General features: G+C 39.9%; 1 protein-coding gene and 1 pseudogene across 1 annotated transcript in view; both read left to right on the top strand.

The window, feature by feature from the left end:
- LOC134575484 (bone marrow proteoglycan-like) overlaps window positions 1–23226 on the top strand; it is a 121006-nt gene that overhangs the window by 52504 nt on the left and 45276 nt on the right. The gene's annotated exons all lie outside the window — the stretch shown is intronic.
- LOC134574779 (uncharacterized) lies at window positions 6153–12216 on the top strand (annotated as a pseudogene).

The following is a 23226-nucleotide window of genomic DNA, read 5'->3' as shown; positions in this document are numbered from 1 at the left end:
CAGTTGCAGTCTTGGATATATTTAGTCATGAAATCAGTAACAGTGTAATTCATTCATGCGTATAGATTTGCAATCACTTCCTAAGAACAGAACAGTGACACAGAGACAGTGCAGATTTTTGCATGGGAATGTCAATTCAATTCAGAGTTTGTGTGCCAATAATGACCTTGCTTATTTTGTAAGGCATATAAACAGCATGCGAGATTCGTCTGGATTGGTGTGAGGAGAGGTGAATGTAGAATCTAATTATATGATTTAACGTGAATCACTAAATAGTAAATTGTTGGAAATTCACAGAGAAATTAAAATTCTAAACCAAAAATTGTGTAGCTGTATTGCACAGCTTCATAGGTAAGTTATCTTGTTAAAAATGTGCAATTCCCTTGTCGATTGCAATAAATTGCTGTTTTAGTGATTAAAAATAAATTTCGATGGTAAGTAGTCAAATCATTTTCAAAAAGTTGACTTCTTACCTGGGGTCACCGGCTATCTCTCCCACCTCCAGTACTAATGCCTGCGATAAGCCTTGCCATGATTAGCTATATTGGCAATATTCAGGAGTATGAACAGAGCATGAATTAGGAAAATAGTAAAAAAAAAGCTTCATTTATTGCCAATGGTTAAAAAATTTATTTATTTATTTATTTATTTATAAAATATTTTACCAGGAAAGATACATTGAGATTTCTCTCGTTTTCAAGTATGTCCTGGGTCCACAAATCATTGCATTGTTACAGTTAGTGTACAATAAAATACAAAATTAATATACAATATATACAACATTTAACATAGAACAGGAAGGAAATATATAATCAACCATGACAGGTACATTCTGTTTTGAGGTATGTAGAGAAGGATCTCTTAAAGGACTTTAAACTTAGGGAAGATTTTAATTTGTGCGGGAGGTCGTTCCACAAATGCGGTGCTCTGTAGGAGAAGGAGGATCGGGCTGCTTTCTTTTTATATTGAGGTAGACTAAGTAAAGTGTTGGTACTGGATCGGAGGTTGTAGGAAGTGGGAACAGCCGGGGAAAGCATTGCGTTCAGGTAGGGTGGGAGTTTCCCAGAAAAGCTCTCAAACACAAGGCTAGAAAGATGAAGGGTGCGTCTGGATTCCAGCGACAGCCAGTTTAGTTCTTTTAGCATGTCACAATGGTGGGTCCTGTAATTACATTGTAGCACAAATCGGCAGAACGAGTTATACAATGTGTTGAGTTTATTAATGTGGGATTGCGATGCAGATGCATATACTACATCCCCATAATCAATGATTGGCATCAGCATTTGCTGTACAATCTTTTCCTTTACTGAAGGGCTTAGGCAGGATTTGTTTCTGTACAGGGCACCTAGTTTTGGATAAAGTTTAGATGCAAGCTTTTCTATGTGCAGGCCAAAAGATAGATTGGGGTCTAACATCATACCCAAGTATTTGAAAGAGTGGACTGCGGTCAGTGTGCCATTTGAAATTGTTTTGATGGATAGGTGGGAATTGTGTAATTTGTGTAATTTAGGTACTGTTCCAAAGATCATTGTGACAGTTTTGTCAGTGTTCAGGAACAGTTTGTTTTTTGCGATCCACTTTTCTACCTCTGTAAACTGGTCTTGGAGCACAGCCTCAAGCTGCGGTAGATCGGAATTGCTCGCATAGATTACCGTGTCATCTGCGTACATGTGTACATTTGAGGATTTGCAGACATTAGGCAGATCATTTATAAATAATGAAAATAGTAGGGGGCCGAGAATGGAACCTTGGGGAACACCACACGTGACTGGGAGAGGGAGGGAGTCACTGTCAGAAATGGACACATATTGCGAGCGTTCCGATACATACGATCGAAACCAGTTTAGCGAATGATCACCAATACCTGAGTTTTTGAGTTTGTGCAGTAGAATGTCGTGGTCTACTGTGTCAAAGGCCTTAGCAAAATCAAGGAAAATAGCTCCAGTTAGGTCTCCTTGTTCCATGCCAGTTTGGATGTCATTGCAAACTTTTAAGAGGGCAGTTGTAGTGGAGTGATTCTGGCGAAAGCCCGATTGATCAGGGGTCAGATAGTTTGATTGTTGGTAATACTCACATAGTTGCGTATGGACACATTTTTCTAAGATTTTTGACAATACCGGGAGCAATGATATAGGGCGATAGTTAGAAACCAAGGTAGTGTCACCACTTTTATGGATAGGCACTACTCTTGCAGTCTTCCAAAGTTTGGGTAAGTATCCAGACACCAAGGATTCATTAATTAGAGTTGCGACGGGTTTAGCAATTGCCGGTGCACTGAGCTTCAACAGCATTGCTGGGATTTGGTCAGGTCCGGACTGGTTTTTCATTTTTAGATTATTAAGATGTTTTTCAATGACACTAACAGGTACAGGTCTAAAAGTGAACTTGTCTATATTGGGCGTTTGCAAATTTAGTGAGACCTGATCCACATTTGTAGTGTCAGGATGCGTGCCATTTATTAGCTTGGCAATCAGGGCAGTAGAGCATCCGACAAAATAATTGTTAAAGGCATTTGCTACATCTAAGGGAAGTTTCAGGGTTTGGTTGTCCACTTTGACAGTGGAGGGTTGGGAGTGGATTGGGGGAGTTTGTAGTTTATTTATGACTTTCCAAAAGTTTCTAGGGTTTGAGATGTTATTGTTCAGATTGTCATAGAAATATTGGGCTTTGGCCAATTTTGTTTGTTTTGTGCATATATTTCGCCATTGTCTATATGCACAGTGATCATTCATAGAGCCAGTACGCTTAAACTTTGACCACAAAGAATCCCGAAACTGGTACATTTGGATGAGGTCAGCTGTGATCCAGTTCATATGTACTCCTTTTACCCTCACCTTACGCAGTGGGGCATGCAGATTCCAAATATGTAGGAGTTCAGACTGAAAGAATTCAACAGCACAGTCTAGATCCGGGATAATGTTTAATCTGTGCCATGGGAGGTTCTTGATGTCCTTAATTTTGCGCACACAGTACACTAAACAGTGATCACTGAAAGTGTTTGGGAGAACACCGGCCTCCTGGATTCTATCAGGAGAAGTAGAGAGAATCCAATCTAGTAGGGTATGGTTAAGGCTTTTAATATTTATGCGAGTTGGGGAGGAGATTAATTGCGTTAGCTGCAAAGTCTTAAAAAGCGTGCACGAACTATTATTTTTAGGATTCAGCCAATCAATATTAAAATCTCCAAAGACCAACAGTTCACTTTTAGGGTTTTGAGCAATGGTTTCACTAAGGAGATGGGCTATGTCAGAAAGGGAATGCACAGGGGAGCTAGGTGGGCGGTAGATTCCTGCAACAATGATTGAATTACTGCACGGGATCTCAATTGTGCCAGAGAGGAAATCAAAGGTTGCAGGAGGATTAAGGTTTTGTAAAGGGGTAAACTTTATGGAATTGTCAACATAAATAACAATGCCTCCTCCTCTCTTTGCTCTGTCATTTCTAAAACATGAATACCCCTGTATTGCAATGGCGGTGTCTGGTATTTTAGTTGTTAACCAAGATTCTGAGAGCACAATGATTTGTGGTTTGTAATGGGAACACCAGGCTTGCAGTGCATCTAGTTTAGGGAGTAAACTACGGATGTTGCAGTGCACAAAAGAGAGGCCTTTTTTAGTGGGGAGATTAGGACTAGAATTAGCTGGGGGACCTGGGTTAGACTCCACATCATTTGCAAGGGCGAGTAACATAAGGAATAGGAATTTGGACATAATTTTTGTTTGGGCACATAGTGAATGGGATACTTTATAATTTTGTGAGTTGGGGGCAGGAGGGCTATTTTTTAGAACTCTCCACCAGCACTCAGCAGATAAGTTACAGGAACAAAGCATGCCATGGTGTATGATAATTTGTTTTCCAGTTTGAGGTGTGTGCTTATGCTGGTAGTGGTGTGAACAAAATTGAATTGAAAAAAGGGTTATTAAGAATATCAGTATGGTTATATTTGGATTCATGTTAGTGGTATGAGGTGTGTAGTTGAAAATGAAAAACAGAAATTGTGAAAAACAAAAATTAAACAAAAAGTATATAGTATTAGTGTGAGAAATATCTATTTGTAGGGAGAGAGGGTATGTGTTCTATAGAGTTAAAAGATTGGAAGGGTGTGATGATCAGTGTTTGCACCTGTCAATTTCAAGAGGTTGAAAGTTGTGTGGGAGACTATCTATAAATGTAGAATTAAGCATGGGGTGGGTGGGCGAGGGGTAGGGTGGGAGGGGCCCAAGTCTTCCAGAAGGCTACCTGTTTCAAATGGCCATGGAACAGCTGATGGAGCTCTGAGTTCTATGCTGGGCTTGGTATGTTTAAAAATCAGACTGTGGGAGAGAGATGTATATTAGGGTCAGATGGGCTAAGAGAGTGGGGGGGGGGGGGGGTACATAGATGGACATTTGATTTAAGGTCATTTAAGGAAAAACAAAAGCTAAGATTGAGAATTACAGAGATAAGACAGGTATTTAAGTAGGGAAATAAAACCATTAAACAAGGAACAAGAAAGATATATGGGCCTGAGCTGGTTAAACTAACTTAACATGATGGACAAAGACAAAGGTGATAAAATACTTTGCATGATTAGCACAGGCTATAGTTACAATATATGAGACAATAACTTTTTTTCAATCATTGGCAATAAATGAAGCCTTTTTACTATTTTCCTGATTCCTGCTCTGTTCATACTCCTGAATATTGGAAAAGGGAAGGAGAGGTGGATTACGTTTAGCCCCCCAGGGCTATTGGGGGAGGTACCCTATGGGCGTGTCATACACTGTTTAGGAGGATACTACACTATGTTACTTTGTTTGTTTTTTACTATTATTTTAGGTTTGCAGCTGTATCCAATTTTCTTTCTATATTCTATACGTCTAGTAGTCAGTGACCCACTGGGAGGGTTTGGGAAACTTCTGATTAATTAATTAAGTTATTTATATTTTTTCTTCTTTTTCTTGATTTTTTTTTGAAACATGCAAACACCTAATGACCTAATTTAATTATTGGGTTTGGTAAAAAATCTTCTTCATCAATCATTAACATACACAGTTTTCTGCTAACATTAAAAAAAGTAATTCTGGTTTAATATACCTTTCAACTGTCTTAGTTTTATTAGTGAAAGACCTAACTTGAGCTTCAAATAAATATTTGTAATAAGCTTATTGTCACGGCAAGAGTGTCTAATTTATTATTACACCCTTGGAATATTATCATTTAATGTAATTTGTGTAGTAAATGGCACAAATTACAGAGATGCTATTGCTGAGGTCAACAGGGGTTACATCTTTTGAAGCTGGGACCCCCACAGAGGTCAGTTGACAGTTGACAGTTGGCTCCCAGACTGTGTGTCGTCTAGTCCTTGGGGAAGAGGGATTATTATTACGCTGCCTGTGTTTTACCTGTTTTTATCCTGACTACCAGCGGAGATACCGTGATTATACTGCTACTCTGCTACAGTGAGTAATTAGGACTTCTGTATTTTATCCTTTTTGTTTTTATCTGTTGTTAGTGTAAATAACTTGTTTATCATATATTGTTATATGCACTGTGACTATTCTTTGTTCATAATAAATGTTCATTTATTAAGTTCTGCCTTTGTCTGGTTAAGAATCACGTTACCTGAAGAGACTAGTTAGTATTTTTGTAATTCTTTAAATATTGTACTAAGTAATATTTGGTGGGATAGTATTAGTTATATTATTATGTTTAAGTGTGGGTGGTGTTAAAAAGGGGGCGGGGGATTTTGTCATTATTTTCGGTCTAGTGAAGACAAATAGTGTACTTTAACCCTTTCACCACCACAACTACGTCACGCAGACTCTTGGAGTAGGGTGCGTTTGTGACAAATTGGTGGCATAGCGGTGGGATAATTAAAAAGATTTTTCATCTTTTTGTACCAGATTTTAGTGTTGCTGGATTTGTTTGTTAATCCAGGCACTAAAAGAAATTGTGTCTCAATTTCCAAAGGCTGAACTCAGTGCATATATAATATATTTACACCTCAACAGTTCCCCCCACCCCCTTCTCTGTTTTTTCTATCTTTTATTTACCAAATTGAGTACCAGGCGCAATCCAAGGCAGCACTAGACCAGCTTTGCCAGGAGAGATCTATTCCCTGTCAGGGAAAAACAAAAGAGGAACTATTGCAAGCACTGGTGGACTATGATATGCAACAAGCAGTGCAAAGTGATGCCTCAAAATTTGCAGAGGAGATACCTGTAGCTTTTGTCCGTGATGTACCGAGATCTGGAGATCCTTTGGATTGTTACTTACAAATGGTGTTAAAATATGTGGACTCAGCAGATGCAAACCAAAGACTACAGCTTATCCTTCAATATCAGGAGGCTGAGAGAGAGAGAGAGGCTGCTGAGCGCCAAGCTGAGAGAGAGAGAGAGAGAGGCTGCGGAGCGCCAAGCTGAGAGGGAGAGAGAGGCTGCTGAGAGAGAGAGAGAGAGAGGCTACTGAGCGCCAAGCTGAGAGAGAGAGAGAGGCTGCGGAGCACCAAGCTGAGAGGGAGAGAGAGGCTGCTGAGAGAGAGAGAGAGGATGCTGAGCGCCAAGCTGAGAGAGAGAGAGGCTGCGGAGCGCCAAGCTGAGAGGGAGAGAGAGGCTGCTGAAAGGGAGAGAGAGGCAGCTGAGAGGGAGAGAGAGGCTGCAGAGCGGCAGGCTGACAGAGAGGCCGCGGAGCGACAAGCTGCCAGAGAGCATATATGTCGTGGCATTCTAATTGATAATGAAATCCAAAGGAATGTGTCGAAGAGGTTGACTGCCTCCCCTATAAGTATTAATTCCAGAGACTCTTCTGCACCCAAACCACCTGCAGAGAATTTTCCAACTTTGGACAAAGATGGTGATTTGGATGTTTTCCTGCGCAGTTTTGAAAAAGTTTGCAGGCAGTACCAGCTACCAAAGGACCAGTGGGCAAAATACCTCACCCCTGGTCTCAGAGGTCTTGCACTGGAAGCATTTGCTGCGCTTCCAGCAGAATTTGACCAGGACTATGATGCGATTAAGGCTGCCTTGCAAAAACGGTACAACCTTAATTCAGGACTTTGCAAAAGCATCCCACAGAAAGTTATGCAGCAGTTGTGGGGCACCTGGCGACAGCATTCCGACAGTGGACTACAGGGCTGGAGATTACCACTTTGGAAAGTTTTCAAGACTTGTTAATAAAAGAACAGTTTTTGCAGCTCTGCCCAGCCGATGTACAGGAATGGTTGCTTGACCGGAACCCCAAAATGGCATTGAAGGCGGGTGAGCTAGCAGATTTCCACACTGCCAATCGAGCAACAGTGGACCGGAGCAGAGGTTTTGCCAAGGGAACATCCAGCTGGAGGACCACACCACCATGTCTCCCCATCACCAGGCCTAACGGGCCATCTTTTGTTTCAGCTCCTACCTCAGGGAGAGGGGGAGCTAGTGCCATGTCTGCGCAAGGAGATAGTCGCAGATGTTTTATTTGCAACTGAATGGGGCACTTGAGTAATACCTGCCCAGAGAAAAGGAGGCCAACACTCTCATCCGGAGGGATTCTACCTGCAAGAGCTCCATCTTCTGTGTTGTTCGTGACCAAGTCAGAGGGCAACAACAATGTGAACCTGCAGCCTATTACAGTGGGAGAGAAGGTAACTGTGGGACTCAGGGACACTGGGGCAGATGTGACTCTTGTGCATCAAGAGCTAGTGCGCTCTGAGGACTTAATTCCTGGCAAGACTCTAGCAGTTAAAGGAATTGGGGGGGTATTGCTTGTAGTGCCAATGGCACGAGTTTATTTGGATTGGGGAGTGGGGAAGGGTTTCAGAAATATGGGGGTAGATGAGAATATCCCTGCAAATGTATTACTTGGTACTGACTTAGGTAGATTGTTATCCCAGTATGTGCCTGAAAGTAATGTGTGTTATAAACCCAAGCCTCATAGGGGCCCTACTGTGCAGGGGGCAGTATGTAAAAGTGTACGTAGACTACCTTGCTGGGAGTGAGGGCAGATTGAGCATGTGTGCATGTCTGTGCCCGAACTAGAGGTGTCTGCAATATGTGTGAGAGTGTGCCAAGACAAAGTTGCTGGGAGGGAGGGCTCAATGAGCATGCGTGCCAGGCTGGGCCAAAACCAGGGTTGTCTGTGGTACAAGGTGAAAGTTTGCCAGGGCAACTTCGCTGGGAGGGAGGGCAGAATGTGTGTCAATCTGTGCCAGAACCAGGGGTGTCCGTGGAAACATGTGAAGGTGAATGCCAGCAATTGTGCTGGGAGCGAGGGCAGACTGAGCATGCATGCCAGTCCGGCCCAGAACTAGGAGTGCCTGCAATACTGTGTGAATGGGCAAAAACAACTGCAAGGGGAGGCAGGGCTGGATGAGCGTGTGTGCCTATCTGTGTCAGAGCCAGGGTTGTTTGAGATGCCATGTGAAAACATAAGTGGATCAAACCACTGGGAGTCAGGGCAGGATGAGTTGATATGTTTACCTGTATCTCAGTCAGGAGCATGTCAGGTACCAGAACAAGGAGAAAGTGAGGGGCTATGTGAGATTGTTTAATAAAAATAAAATGAAAAATAATAATAATAATAATAATAATAATGAAAATAAAATAAAAGTAAAAGTAAAAATAGAAATAAATATAAAAATAAAAATAAATATAAAAATAAAAATAAATATAAAAATAATGAATACAAATAATGATAATAAAAAAAAATAGGGTGTCATGTAGATCCGCTTATATGTACATATTGGTCATAAGAAACAGAAAAACAAACCACACAAATAAAAAATATATATACATGACCCAAATGGATTTTAACTGAAAAGCATGACCTTTTCAAATATTCTACAAGGAAGAGAAAATCAAATTAGTATGGAGTAAATTCAGATACAAAATACACATTGCTCAAAAAACCAGTGAACCCACCAAATAAAAGTGAAAAGAGAAAGGGGGAGGCTAAAAAAAGGATCAAAGTAATCCTGTAAGATCAATGTCTTGGTTAAAACTGATCTTTAAGGTTTTTAAATTATATATCCACCGTGCCTCTTTTTTGGCTAATTCCTGCATTTTATTACCTCCTCTCCAATGCTTTTCAATAGAATCTATACCAATAGCAATGAAGGTAGACCAATTGAAAAATGCACAAGTGTTACAGTGTTTTGAGACACTATGTTCTACTTTGTTGTTTCTAATATTATTAAAGTGTTCTCGAAATCTAATGTGTACTGGCCTGGTGGTTCTGCCTATGTATTGTGCTCCACATCCACATTGCAGTAAACATATTACATATGTGGATGTGCAATGTATAAACTTTGTAATAGTGTATGTCCTTTTTGTATAAGTACCTGTAAAAGTTATGGTCTTTTTCTTTTGATAGGTACATGTAGAGCAAGTGCCACATTTGTGAAATCCTGCAGTCCTTTGAGAAAGTAAAAAATTATTATTAGGCTTGGTAATCTGTATGGGCAAGAGGCTGGGTGCTAATTGATTTTTTAAGTTGTCAGCTTTTCTATAAATAACTGTTGGTCTGTAAGGTATAACATTACCCAGATGCGACGCTACATAGATGATGTACTTATTATTTTGGAGGGTGATGTAGCTAGTTTGGAGATGTTCATTAAGAACATTAACTCTAATCAATATAATTTTAAATTTACTTCAAATATACATGAAGAGACCATTGACTTTTTGGATCTAACTTTATACGTTAAAATGGGATTACTCAATACAAAAACCTTCTTTAAAAAAAACTGACTGCAACACGGCTATTAAAAAAACTAGCCTACATCATCCCACTTGGCTAAATAATGTTCCTAAGGGACACATAACGCATATGCGGAGAAACTGCTCCAATATCCAAATTTTCGAAGAACAGTCACAAATAATTAAAAACAGATATTCTGAAAAAGGATATAATACAGAACAAATGGAAAGGGAAATTACATATATTAAAAGAATTTCTAGTTGACAATAAATCAAAAAGCAAAAGAGACAACACTCATGTAGAATTTGCATTCATCACAAAATATAATACACATGCCAGGAAAATTGAAAAAATTCTTAAAAAACATTGGGCCATCTTAAAGAAGGACGAAATTCTGGGTAATGTCATACCTGACAGACCAACAGTTATTTATAGAAAAGCTGACAACTTAAAAAATCAATTAGCACCCAGCCTCTTGCCCATACAGATTACAAAGCCTAATAATCATTTTTTACTTTCTCAAAGGACTGCAGGATTTCACAAATGTGGCACTTGCTCTACATGTACCTAGCAAAAGAAAAAGACCATAACTTTTACAGGTACTTATACAAAAAGGACATACACTATTAAGAAGTTTATACATTGCACATCCACATATGTAATATATTTACTGCAATGTGGATGTGGAGCACAATACATAGGCAGAACCACCAGGCCAGTACACATTAGATTTCGAGAACACTTTAATAATATTAGAAACAACAAAGTAGAACATAGTGTCCCAAAACACTGTAACACTTGTGCATTTTTCAATTGGTCTACCTTCATTGCTATTGGTATAGATTCTATTGAAAAGCATTGGAGAGGAGGTAATAAAATGCAGGAATTAGCCAAAAAAGAGGCACAGTGGATATATAATTTAAAAACCTTAAAGATTGGTTTGAACCAAGACATTGATCTTACAGGATTACTTTGATCCTTTTTTTAGCCTCCCCCTTTCTCTTTTCACTTTTATTTGGTGGGTTCACTGGTTTTTTGAGCAATGTGTATTTTGTATCTGAATTTACTCCATACTAATTTGATTTTCTCTTCCTTGTAGAATATTTGAAAAGGTCATGCTTTTCAGTTAAAATACCATTTGGGACATGTATATATTTTTTTATTTTTGTGGTTTGTTTTTCTGTTTCTTATGACCAATATGTACATATAAGCGGATCTACATGACACACTATTTTTTCCTTTCAGATTAGAGGCAGTGCTTATACCACAGGGATATCCAATCTGGAGGGAAAAAACAGGCAGGCAAATCTCCAAACATTTTAATCCCTCCCCTAATTACCTCCTTTCCCATAAGTAGCAGCTCCTCCTGATCATCCCCAGTTCTTTGCCTGCCTTCGGCAGGGGAGGTTAGACAGGAAGGTTCTCCAGGAAGTAGGTGAGAAGGGCTGAGGCTCTGGAGGCTCTGCTTCCTTGATGTCCGGTAAGTAGCGTGCAACACGCCGGCTGGCGTGGTCACTCGAAATTTATGTTGCCGTCTTTTGCCGTGCCAGGTGCCGGTATGACGAAGGACGCAGGCGTGCGTCGGCTGGGAGGTCCTGTCGGTGGAACGCACACACAGGTTGCGTTGCGTTCCACCAGGGAGTCGCAGAGCGCTATGCACATGCGCAATGCGAACCTGGATTCAGGCGCCAAATTCGAACTGGACGTTTCCGTTTGGTTACAGGACTTATATGAGCATGTACCAGCAGCAACCTCTGTTTGCCAGGAGCTCTCAGATCGGTTGTGAAGTGTGTTTCTCACCTGCCCTCCAACACACTCTCAGGCCATTTAAGGTAAGACTGTTAAGTTTTAATTTTAAATGGTTCTTAGCCTGAATCCGTAAGGAGAAAATTTTGATTATTTTCCCCTTTCTTGTTTTCTTGTTTTCCAGTATGTCTAATCCGGAAAGTATGGATAAAGTTGCTGAGAAGGGGAAATGTGCATCTAAAACCAAGCATTTAATGTGTTCTGTGTGTGGCCAACCTATGCCTGATGGTTGTAAAAAGAAACTTTGCTCTGTGTGTTCAAAAGAAGCTTCAGAGGAAGCAAAGAGAACAGAAATGTCCACTTTTCTCAGCTGGTTGCAGCAAAGTATGCAGCAAACATTTGTGGATGTGCAGTCAGCTGCTTTACAGTCAGTCCAGGCTTCTGTTGCCCAGGATTCTCAGATGGTAAAGCATGCTAAGAAAAGACTGAGATCTTGGGAAACATCTGATACTAGTTCGGGAACTAGTGGTTCTGAGTATGAAGATAATTCAGGCAGTGATTCCTCAGATGAGGAATTTGCTTTCCCAGATGAAGCCATTGGGAAATTGATTAAAGAAGTGCAGTGCATCTTTGATTTTGGGGTAACGGGGAAAAAGTCCAAAGTGTTTCCTTTTCACCCACAGACTAAGGAATTGATTTTGAAAGAATGGAAGTTCCCTAGTCACAAGCCGTTTATGTCTAAGCATTTTAAAACTCTTTTTTCCATAGAATCAGAGCAAGACTGCAAGCTGGATACGGTCCCTGTAGTGGACGTCCCTATTGCTCAAATAGGTAAAAAGACTACTTTACCAATTGGAGATTCAAGCGGGCTCAAGGATGTCATGGATAAACGCATGGACTCCTCTTTAAAGAAGTTGTTCATCTCTTCTGCAGCCCAAGCTAAAGCCTTGATTACGGGGTCATCCGTTGCCAAGGCCCAGAAACTTTGGTTGGAAGAACTAGAAAAAGTATATACGGGAGAAGCTAAGGAAGACCCGTTAAAGCTATTAAAAAATATCAAGATGGCGTCTGATTTTTTAGTGGATGCTTCTTCAGAAAGCCTGAAATTGTCGGCCAAGAATATTGGTATCTCAACAGTCGCCAGGAGAGCGCTTTGGCTTAGAAATTGGTCTGCAGATGCGGCATCTAAAAATTCTCTGTGTGAACTACCTTTTGAACCAGGAAGACTTTTCGGTTCTAAGCTGGATGAGCTGTTGAAACAGATGAAGGAAGGAAGGAAAGCTTTACCAGTATCATATAGGAAGCAGTCTAGAAGCCGTCACGCAGAGACTCGTCCTTCATTCAGAAGTTCCTTTCGTAGAAACTATTTCAGGGGTCAACAGCAAAGAGCCTTTGATTATAGGAAGAAGGAAAGGTTTACTGCCAAGAGAAATAAAAAATTATGACGCCAGGCCGGTGGGTGGAAGGTTGAGTCACTTCCTAGAGCACTGGAAAGAGACAACGTCAGATCGCTGGGTCCTTACAGTGATAGAGCACGGATACGCTCTAGAATTATCACAAGCCCCTATAAACATGTTTCTATGTTCCAGGGTTCAGTCTCTAGATATGGAACTCTCTCTGATGCGAGAAGTGTCAACTCTGTTACTAAAAAGAGTGGTGGAAGAAGTTCCTATGAAGGAAAGACATCAAGGCACCTATTCAAGACTTTTCTTGGTGCCAAAACCAGATGGTTCGTTCAGACCTATTCTAGATCTAAAAGCCGTAAACAAGCGGATTATAAAAAAGAAATTCCTCATGGAATCAGTAAAATCAGCGGCTCTGCTTATTCACCCAAAGAGTTGGTTTGCGTCCCTGGATTTGAAAGATGCCTATCTTCATGTACCCATAGCGGAATCCAGCAAAAGTTTTCTACGGTTTGCGGTGTGCTGCCAATCGGTAACCAAACATTACCAATTCAGAGCACTGCCTTTCGGCCTATCATCAGCGCCCAGAGTTTTCACAAAGCTTCTAGTAGTCGTTTCAGCCTTTCTAAGAGGTTTGGGCATCGCTGTCATTCCATATTTGGACGACTGGCTGTTGATTGCAGAGTCCCAGGTTCAACTACAGTTAGATCTGAGGACAGCCATCAAATCGCTGGAAAAGCATGGCTGGCTAATAAATTTCAACAAATCGGAACTAGTGCCAGTTCAAAGGATCCAGTTCTTGGGTCTAATTTTGGATTCTATCGCAATGAAGTTATTTCTGCCGGAAGAAAAGAAACTAAAGATCAAGCGGTTAATCCGGAATCTCAGAGTAAAAAGAGTGTTTTCAATCAGAGAAGCCATGTGCTTGCTGGGTCTGTTTACAGCCTCAATTCCGGCCGTCGGTTGGGCAAAAGCCAGAATGAGACCTCTACAAAGAAACATTCTGCTAGTCTGGAATCGACAGGAACTCGGCCTGGATGGGCTGATGAGGTTCAACAATCTAACTTTAAAAAGTCTGCAGTGGTGGACATCTTCTCGTTTCCTCCACGAGGGTCTGTCATTGCGGATGAAGTCCTTCACTATCATAACAACAGATGCCTCTGCGCTGGGCTGGGGGGCCCATCTGGGAGACATAAAGAAGCAGGGGTCCTGGCAAGTGAAGGATATGAGAAGTTCCTCGAACTTCAGGGAATTAAAGGCCGTATGGATGGCACTCTTGGCGTTTCAGTTTCTCATCATAAAGCGACATATTCAAATTCGTTCAGACAATCGTACGACAGTGGCATATTTGAACAAACGGGGAGGTACGAGATCAACAAGATTAGAAAGCCTGTGTTCAAAGATCATGCTGTGGGCGGAAGTGCACCTTATGTCCATCTCTGCAGTTCACATTTTAGGAAAATTCAATGTGGTGGCAGATGCCCTGAGCAGGCATCATTTGAAACAAGCAGATTGGTCCCTGTCATGCAGAACTTTCAATTTCATCACAGACCGCTTCGGTGTTCCAGAGATAGACCTGATGGCATCCAGAATGAACAGGAAGACAAGACGGTTTGCGTCCCTAAATCCAGCGGACAGGCCGGATTTCATAGATGCCCTGTCAGTTCCATGGAAGTTCAACCTGGCTTATATCTTTCCGCCAGTAGTGCTTATTCCCAGAATACTTCAAAAAGTAAGGCTGGAAAATGTAAGAATTATCCTAATCCTTCCATGGTGGCCGAGGAGAAGTTGGTTCTCAGTTCTCCTGAACTTTCCGGGGGCCACCTTTTGGAAGTTGCCGCTTTCAGGAGAAATTCTAGAGGACGCCATGGTGCCTCTTCCGACCCTTCGGAAATTCCAGTTGACGGCTTGGTTTCTGAATTCCAGATTTTAGAGAGCAAAGGTCTGGATCCTGAAGTGATTAAGATCCTGTTGGCAACTAACAAGGAATCGACGTCTAAGATCTACACTAGAATTTGGAAGATATTTTGTCAGTGGTGTTGTAGGTTTAAAGTCAACCCGGTTTCCGCGTCCATTCAGAAGATCCTAAGCTTCCTTCAGATGGGATTTGCAAAAGGCCTTAAACCTGCATCGTTGAAATTACAAGTTTCTGCTATCAGTTTCTTCTCCCTCAGATGCCTGGCCTCAAATGTTCTGATTTCTAGGTTCTTCAGAGCTCTGACTCGTTTAGTGCCCTATGTTAGGGAAACCTGTCCTCCCTGGGATCTAAACTTAGTCCTTTCCGCGCTTTGTGAGCCGCCCTTTGAACCATTGGAGGAAGCTTCCCTAAAGCTCATTTCATTGAAAACTGTTTTTTTGGTGGCTATTACATCTGCTAAAAGAGTATGTGAGATCCAAGCTCTTCGGGCAAATTTTCCTTTTTTAGTTTTTCATCAGGACAAGGTGGTTCTAAAGCTCGATCCTTCGTTCAGCCCGAAAGTTTGCTCTGTTTCAAATGTTAACCAGGAAGTGGTCTTACCAACTTTTTGTCAGAATCCATCTAATACCTTGGAACGCAAATTTCACTGCCTAGATGTAAAGAGATGTCTTTTGCTATATCTAAAAGCAACAGAATCCTTCAGGAAGGATAACAGTCTTTTTGTATTATTCAAGGGCCCAAGAAAAGGCATGAAGGTTTCGAAAACTTCTCTGGCTAGATGGCTGAAGGATTGTATTCAGTTGGCGTATTCCAGGAATGGCATGGATCATGCAGGCCAGTTAAAGGCCCATTCTACTAGATCTGTTTCGACGTCCTGGGCTCTGCGAGCAGCTGCTTCTCCTTCTCAGATTTGTTCAGCGGCTACGTGGTCCTCGCTCCATACTTTCGCAAAACACTACAAGTTGGACATACTGGCCTCGGAGGATGCAGCTTTTGGGCGCAAGGTGCTTCAAGCAGTGGTGAAATGAACCCGCCCTCTGGATCTGCTTTATTATATCCCTGTGGTATAAGCACTGCCTCTAATCTGAAAGGAAAAACATAAATTTTACTTACCGAAAATTTCTTTTTCCTTAAGATTAGAGGCAGTGCTACAATTCCCGCCCCTTTTTTCTAATAAACTAAGTAATTTTGCAGCTATTTGGCTTATGTATTGTCTGGGGATGATCAGGAGGAGCTGCTACTTATGGGAAAGGAGGTAATTAGGGGAGGGATTAAAATGTTTGGAGATTTGCCTGCCTGTTTTTTCCCTCCAGATTGGATATCCCTGTGGTATAAGCACTGCCTCTAATCTTAAGGAAAAAGAAATTTTCGGTAAGTAAAATTTATGTTTTTTTTATTATCATTATTTTTATTCATTATTTTTATATTTATTTTTTTATATTTATTTTTATATTTATTTCTATTTTTACTTTTATTTTATTTTCATTATTATTATTATTATTATTATTATTATTATTATTTTTCATTTTATTTTATTATGATTATTTTTTATTATTTATTCTCATTATTCTCATTATTATTTTTATTATTTTCATTTTATATTTATATTTATTTTCTTTTGTATTCACTTATTTTTATTATATTATTTTATTTGATTTTCTATCCCTGTATTTTTTTTAATTTTTTAATTTATTTTTTCGTTATTGGTTTTCTTCTATTTTTATTATTTTTTTTCTTCATTATGGATATACATAGATATACATGCAAATTGGTAACATGCCCATTATATAGACCTCTGGGTCTCTTGTTTATCCGCATATATAAGTGATTAACTCTGTTACTTTTGGATTTGGACTGTTTATACATAGACTTGCCAGTTCGAGTTGTCAGTGGGGTGGTTTTTTTCCCACCCACTGCCATCTTTTTCCTCTTAGCGATATGCGTTCCACTGTTGGAACGCGAGAGCAAGAGTAATGATATGCGTTCCACTGTGGAACGCGGAAGTTAAAGAACGGCCGCAAGACGCATGACGTCTGCCTGGAGTTGTCCAATGGATTGAGTATTCATATTTACTTCTTATTTTGTTTTATTTTTTGTTTTATTATTATATTTGTATTTTATTAATTTTTAGCACTACATATAGTACCATCAGCTTGCATTCCATTTACACCATCGATCCATCCTGCCAGCTTGGTCCACTTGTTAGTGGAGATATGCCTGCTGATTGTGACCTGAATGTAAGTGCAATCAGTGCAATAAATCTTTGATATTTTTATACAGTACTATTCTATGTATTTTTCTCTTTTTTGTCCATTCTGAGGATCTCACATCCGAAGAAATTTAGCAGTTTATACTACACATTGATCTGCTACAGATACCCACAAAAGGGAGATAAGCGCAGAACACCAATATCTGTTGTAAGTTCTCTACCTCCTGGATATTGTCCTTCTTGTCCATTCATACTTCACCATATACCTTGTATTGTTATGTTTTAGATCTTTTCAAGATCACGTCCTGTTTAAAGGTTGTATCCTCTATTTATGTGCTATCCCATCTTTTTTAGCTTATATTGCTTGTTTAGCCATATTAGCTAATTCACTTTATTATTTAAAGGAACACTCTAAGCATCAAAACCAAAGCAGCAAGGTAATATTCAATATGACCATATCCATTAGGGATGCTCAAAAGATACAACTCCAGCTGCTTACACATGTAGAAATCCAATCAGCATGGGCACAAACAACTTCTTCATATTCAAGCATCTTTATTTGTTTAAGAGTATAACACAAGGAGTCCTTTATGAAGTCTAAGAACTAGACTTGTGCAATAGTATTCAGACAACCAGCAATGTCTGAATCAAACAATGAACAAATCACGAAATGCAATTCGTCAATGTGATTTGTTCAGACATTTTGGAGGGGAGGAAAAGGGGAAAGCTGATTTAGACCCATTTAATATTTTTGGATAAGCCTTTCAAATAATCACAATCTGTCCTAGATTTAATAAGCTTTCCTAATGATTCCAGTCTTTTACAAAAACTTTCTGAAAAAAACTATATTATACATTTGGATAGTACCCGTCCCCTCCCTTTTTTTTTAATTTCTTTTTGATCATTATTTTTTTCACCTTCCCTTCTTATTTCTACTTATTTCTATTGTTAAATGTTGATTTCTTTATATACCAAATTAATGTGTAACATGTTTTTTAAAATACTGTTTAATAAAAAATATTTTGAAAAGAACAGTAAGCAAAAAAAAAAAACAGTTCCCCTCCTCTCAAATCAACCTTTCATCCAGTTACATGCTTTAAATAAGTCACGGAGAACTTGCAACCAGCTATTAAAGCAGACGTTTCCATTAAAATAAATGTAAAAAAAATATATTCAAGGATCACTATAGTGTCAGGAAAACAAAGCGGTTTTCCTGACACTATAGTGCCCTAAGGGTGCCCCCACCCTCAGGGTCCCTCTCCCTTGGCGCTGAAGGGGTTAAAACCTCTCCAGCTACTTACCTTAATCCAGCGCCGGGCCCCCTCGGCGCTGGTGACCTCTCCTCCCCGCCGACGTCAGCTCCCAAGTGGAGCGGAATGCGCATGCACGGCAAGTGCCGCGCCCGCATTCAAACAGTCCAGAGGAAAGCATTTCTCAATGCTTTCCTATGGACGTTCTGCACGCTGGATGCGAATTTCGCATCCAGCGTCGCAGATGCACCTCTAGCGGCTGTCAGGAAGAAATGCTGCTATGTTTACATCTGAAGGGTTAAAACCTGAGGGACCTGGCACCCAGACCACTTCATTGAGCTGAGGTGGTCTGGGTGACTATAGTGTCCCTTTAAATTGAGGCCTACATTGAAACTATCTGCATAGACTTTGGCCTCGATTTAATATGCTTTCAAAATGACAAATATCCCTATTAAATTATATGGGAATTTATGTAGATAAATAATTTAGAAAAACAATTCTTATAGTACTGGATCATTTGGAAAACATATTCAAATAAGGCCTTGGTGTGTTACAGTCAAATTAGGCCTTGGTGTGTAAAAGAGTATAAGTCATGCTGCCACAAAAGGGAACATATTATAAGAAACAAAGCAAGAGAGTGCACATATTGAAAACATTAACTAAAACAAAACTTGGTCTGCAATTGCCTTTGGAGGGGGGGACGGCATCCAGAAGCTGCTAGGCAGCACCAGCGGTAGTAGGGCTGCACCGTTGGACAAGTCCAGAGTCACCCTATGCCCAGACTTTGGAGGCATTCATTTGGAGCAAGGTAGGTGCGGAGTTGGTGTTGCAGCAAGAGTCCGTCGCCTGTGCGTCCTGGGGAGGCTCCCCGCCCGCATCCTTCGCCACTTGGAAGTTGTGTTGCTTTCTGGTAAGCCTCATGGCCGTCTGCTCGCTTGCGGTGAGTTTGTGGGCGTGATGGATAACGTTTGGCTGAGTCAGAAGGCTGTGGTATAGTTGCCCTTGTATTAGGGTGTGCCTGTGGCTTGCCCGTGCTGCTTTTTGTTTGTGCTCGCCGTTTCACCACCTTGTTTGGGAGATATGCCTGTTTGCCTCTCCGCCGCCTTCTCGTTGTTTTGGGCCTTCCCAAAGGTGCCGTTTGTCGCTGTGGGTCGGGCGATGGGAGGCATGGCGGGTGTTTAGAGGTGAGCGGTAGCAGAGTCCCCTTTCTCAGTCTGGGTCAAGCTTGAGCCAGAAGTTTGTAAATATTAGGTCCAAGCTTGACAAAAGGGTCTGTGGTGCCTCATATCCGCTTGTGGGTCGCGTGGTCTCCGCCATCTTGGACGAGCCTTGCGGCTCTCTGATAAGTTCCTCGCTTGTTTGTGCCATAGCTGGGAGGACTCCCAGTGGTGGACTGGGATCACCCCCACCGGTCCAGGGGATGGGGGTTGCAGGGTGCCCGCTTGTTGCAATCAGCTCCTGGGCCGCTCCAGGCTGAGAGCTTGGCCGCCGCTCCCGTCCATCGCGTTCCCGGCTGCATGTCCTCTCGGGTATAGCCTGCCGTCTGTCTTCCATTCATAGGGCGCATTACCAGTTTACAGTGCAGACCGAGGGTCAGTGTGTCGTTTGGGGTCATTTTTTGCCATGTCTCATGGTTCTGAGGTGCCTTTTTATCTATCGTAGCTTAGTTCAGGAGGGAGCTCCAGTTAGGCACGTCTTCCCTCCATGACGGTCAGGCCCCGCCCCCCAGAAAAGTTTTTTTTACAGTAAGAGCAATAAGGATATGGAATTCTTTGCCTGAAGAGGTGATTTTGTCAGAGTCTGTACAGATGTTTAAACTGCGATTGGATAAATACTTGCAAAAACATAACAGGGATATCATTTCTAATTAGTGGGGTAATAGCTTCTTGATCCAAGGAGACATCTGACTGCTATTGACTACTATTTTGGGGTCAAGAAGGAATTTTTTCCTAATTTGTTGCAAAATCGGAAGCGCTTCAGGCTGGGTTTTTTGCCTTCTTTTGGATCAATAGGAAAAACATATGTGAGGAAGGCTGAACTTGATGGACGCAAGTCTTTTTTCAGCTGAGTAACTATGTAAAATGTAAAACATATATGCACAAATTAATATCACAGAGCATAAGAGAACTAGGGATAATGGTAATCACAAATGTAAAAATGTAATAAAAATAATAAATAAAAATACAGAATGTAGCACATATGCAAATATTTGATGATAGTACATATGGTTATCTATTTTAGGGCATCATAGAACATGTGATAATGGTAATAATAAATGGATGATTAAGGATAAAAATTATTTATAATAAATATGCAAAATGTAAAACATTAATATTATGGAGCATAATAGAATTGGGAGAATGGTAATCATGAATGTAAAAATGTAATAAAAATAATTAATAATAAATAAAAATAAAGAATGTAGCACATGTGCAAATATTTGATGGTAATACCTAGATATTGAAAAGGATAATGTGGAAATGAAAGGATGGGGAGGCCCATGAAAAATGCTTTAGAATAATAATAAGAGTGGGCAAACAGAATGAGATAAAACATTAATACTGTAAATTAACATTTCCCCTTAACGACCGTGGACGTACTAGGTACATTTGACAAAAAATGGTCGTTAAGAACTGTGGACGTACCTAATACGTTTCTCGGCAAATAGGAGCCCTCGACTTACCTGGACCACCGCTCCTCGGTGATCACGATCAGGGGAGACAGCCAGAGACCCCAACAGTCCCCCTGCAGCAGCAACGGCCACCCCGGCCCTCCAGGGCCATGTGATCACCATGATCCCATGGCCGCAATAGGAGTCTATGGAGCTGTCAGGCAGTCCCCCAGGCTGCTAAAAAGTTAAAAAAATTAAATAAATACATTATATATATATGTGTAATATATTATAAAATATATATTATAAAATAATTAAAGCATTTTATAATATATTGTACATATATAATGCATATATATAATTTCATTATAAGTATACTTTGAGATATATACACATATCTCAAAATACACTTATAATGAAATCATATATATGCATTATATATGTATAATATATTATAAAATGCATAATTCTAATATATATTATAATTATATATTATACACATATAGGAACTAGTTAACTATTAACTACATAATTATTTGATTTTATTAATTATAATTTGAGGGACCTGCCTGACAACCCAGGCAGACAGTCCAGAGAATTTAATTGGAAAGCCCTATATTTAACCCCGTAACTTTCCAAAACACTATAAAACCTTTACATGGGAGGTATTGTTATATTTGGGAGGGTTCGCTGAACACAAATTTTTAAAAAGTAAAACTTATCACGACAATGATATTACCAGTAAAACTGCAATTTTTGTTTTTAAAAAAATGCAAGAAACTAATGGCCAGGGTTTGTGACTAAGTGGCTACTAAAACAGACTGGACATACCCCATTTTGAATACGGTGGGTTATCTATTTTTTACAAATGGTACGTCATGGTGGGGTTAATTTTCATTTCTGGGCTGCCATACGGTCTCGAAGGCAACATAGGCCCAGCAAACCAATCTGGCAAATTTTAATGTGAAAACATGGAAAAGGGAAAAGCCCTACATTTTACCCCTGTAAGTTAGCAAAAATCCATACAACCTGCACATTGGCAACACTGTTGTACTCAGGAGATGTTGCTGAACGCACATTGGGGTGTTCGTTGTCAGTAACACATAACAGGAACTGAGAATCCATGCCTAAAGTACAATGTGAGAGAAAAATAACACAAAAAATGATTAACCAATAGTTTGGCAAAGACTGGTGGTAGAATTAGTGCATGGAAAGTGTTAAAATACCACCATTTAAAATACCCTAGAGTGTATACTTTTCAAAAATATATGGTTTGATAGGGGTAAATTACATTGGCCGGCTTCAAAAATGTTCCAATTAGGACACGGGTGCATAATGACCAGCTGTGAAAATTCCAAGTTGGAAAACTGTAATGAGCACCCTCCAAATAAGGTCTTTTAGCCCCTAGAAAACCAGACACACCTATACTTGGGTAGTATCACTGTACTCGGGAGATGTTGCTGAACACATGTTGGTGTGTTCTTTGGCATTAACCCTTAAAGTTCTCATTAGCATTCTTAAATTGCTATGTGTGTCAAAAAATCACCAATTACTTTTTTTTTTTTTAATAGATTGGTGGTAAAATGGTTGCATGAAAAGAGTCAAAATACCCCCAAGTTTAATACAATAGGTTGTCTTTTTTAAAAATATATACATGTGAATTGTTATTCAGGGATTCCTGACAGATATCAGTGTTACACTATTTTGCTAATTTTGAGAAAAAAAATGGTTTGGAAATAGCAAAGTGCTACTTGTACTTATTGCCCTATAACTTTTCAAAAAAAAAGCTAAGAACATGTTAACATTGGGTATTTCTAAACTCATAAAAAAAATGCAGAAACTATTTAGCATGGGTGTTTTTTGGCGGTTGTAGATGCGTAACAGATTTTGGAGGTAAAAGTTAGAAAAAGTCTGTTTGTTGAAATTTTTTCATCATATTTTATATTTTTTTATAGTAGGTTATATGTAAGTTATATGGTATGATGAAAATAATGGTATCTTTAGAAAGCACATTTAATAACAAAGGAAATTGTATATAATATGTGTGGGTACAGTAAAATTACAGCTAAACACAAACACCGCAGACATTTAAAAACAGCCCTGGTCCTTAACGGTAAGAAAATTGAAAAAAGGTCTGGTCACTAAGGGGTTAAAAAAATGGCATAGTTCAAATTCAGCGTTCAGTCCTTTAGGGTACATTGAGCCTAGGTTATAGATCGATCTCATTTCTTCAGTTCCTAATTTTTTTGTGTGATCTCCTCTCCAATTCTTCTTTATCTTGCATATTGCTTTAAATTCTAGGAGACTCATATCTGATTGATGGTATTCTTTGAAATGTTCCGATACTGAGTGTTGCATATATCCTTTTTTTTTTTGTTTAGCATATGTTCTCTTACTCTTACGTAGAATGGTCTTTTAGTTCTCCC

The sequence above is a fragment of the Pelobates fuscus genome, chromosome 10 (assembly GCF_036172605.1).
Source record: "Pelobates fuscus isolate aPelFus1 chromosome 10, aPelFus1.pri, whole genome shotgun sequence".
Taxonomy (NCBI): Eukaryota; Metazoa; Chordata; class Amphibia; order Anura; family Pelobatidae; genus Pelobates; species Pelobates fuscus.
The sequence above is the reverse complement of the archived record's forward strand: the minus strand, read 5'-3'. Positions and strand labels throughout refer to the sequence as shown.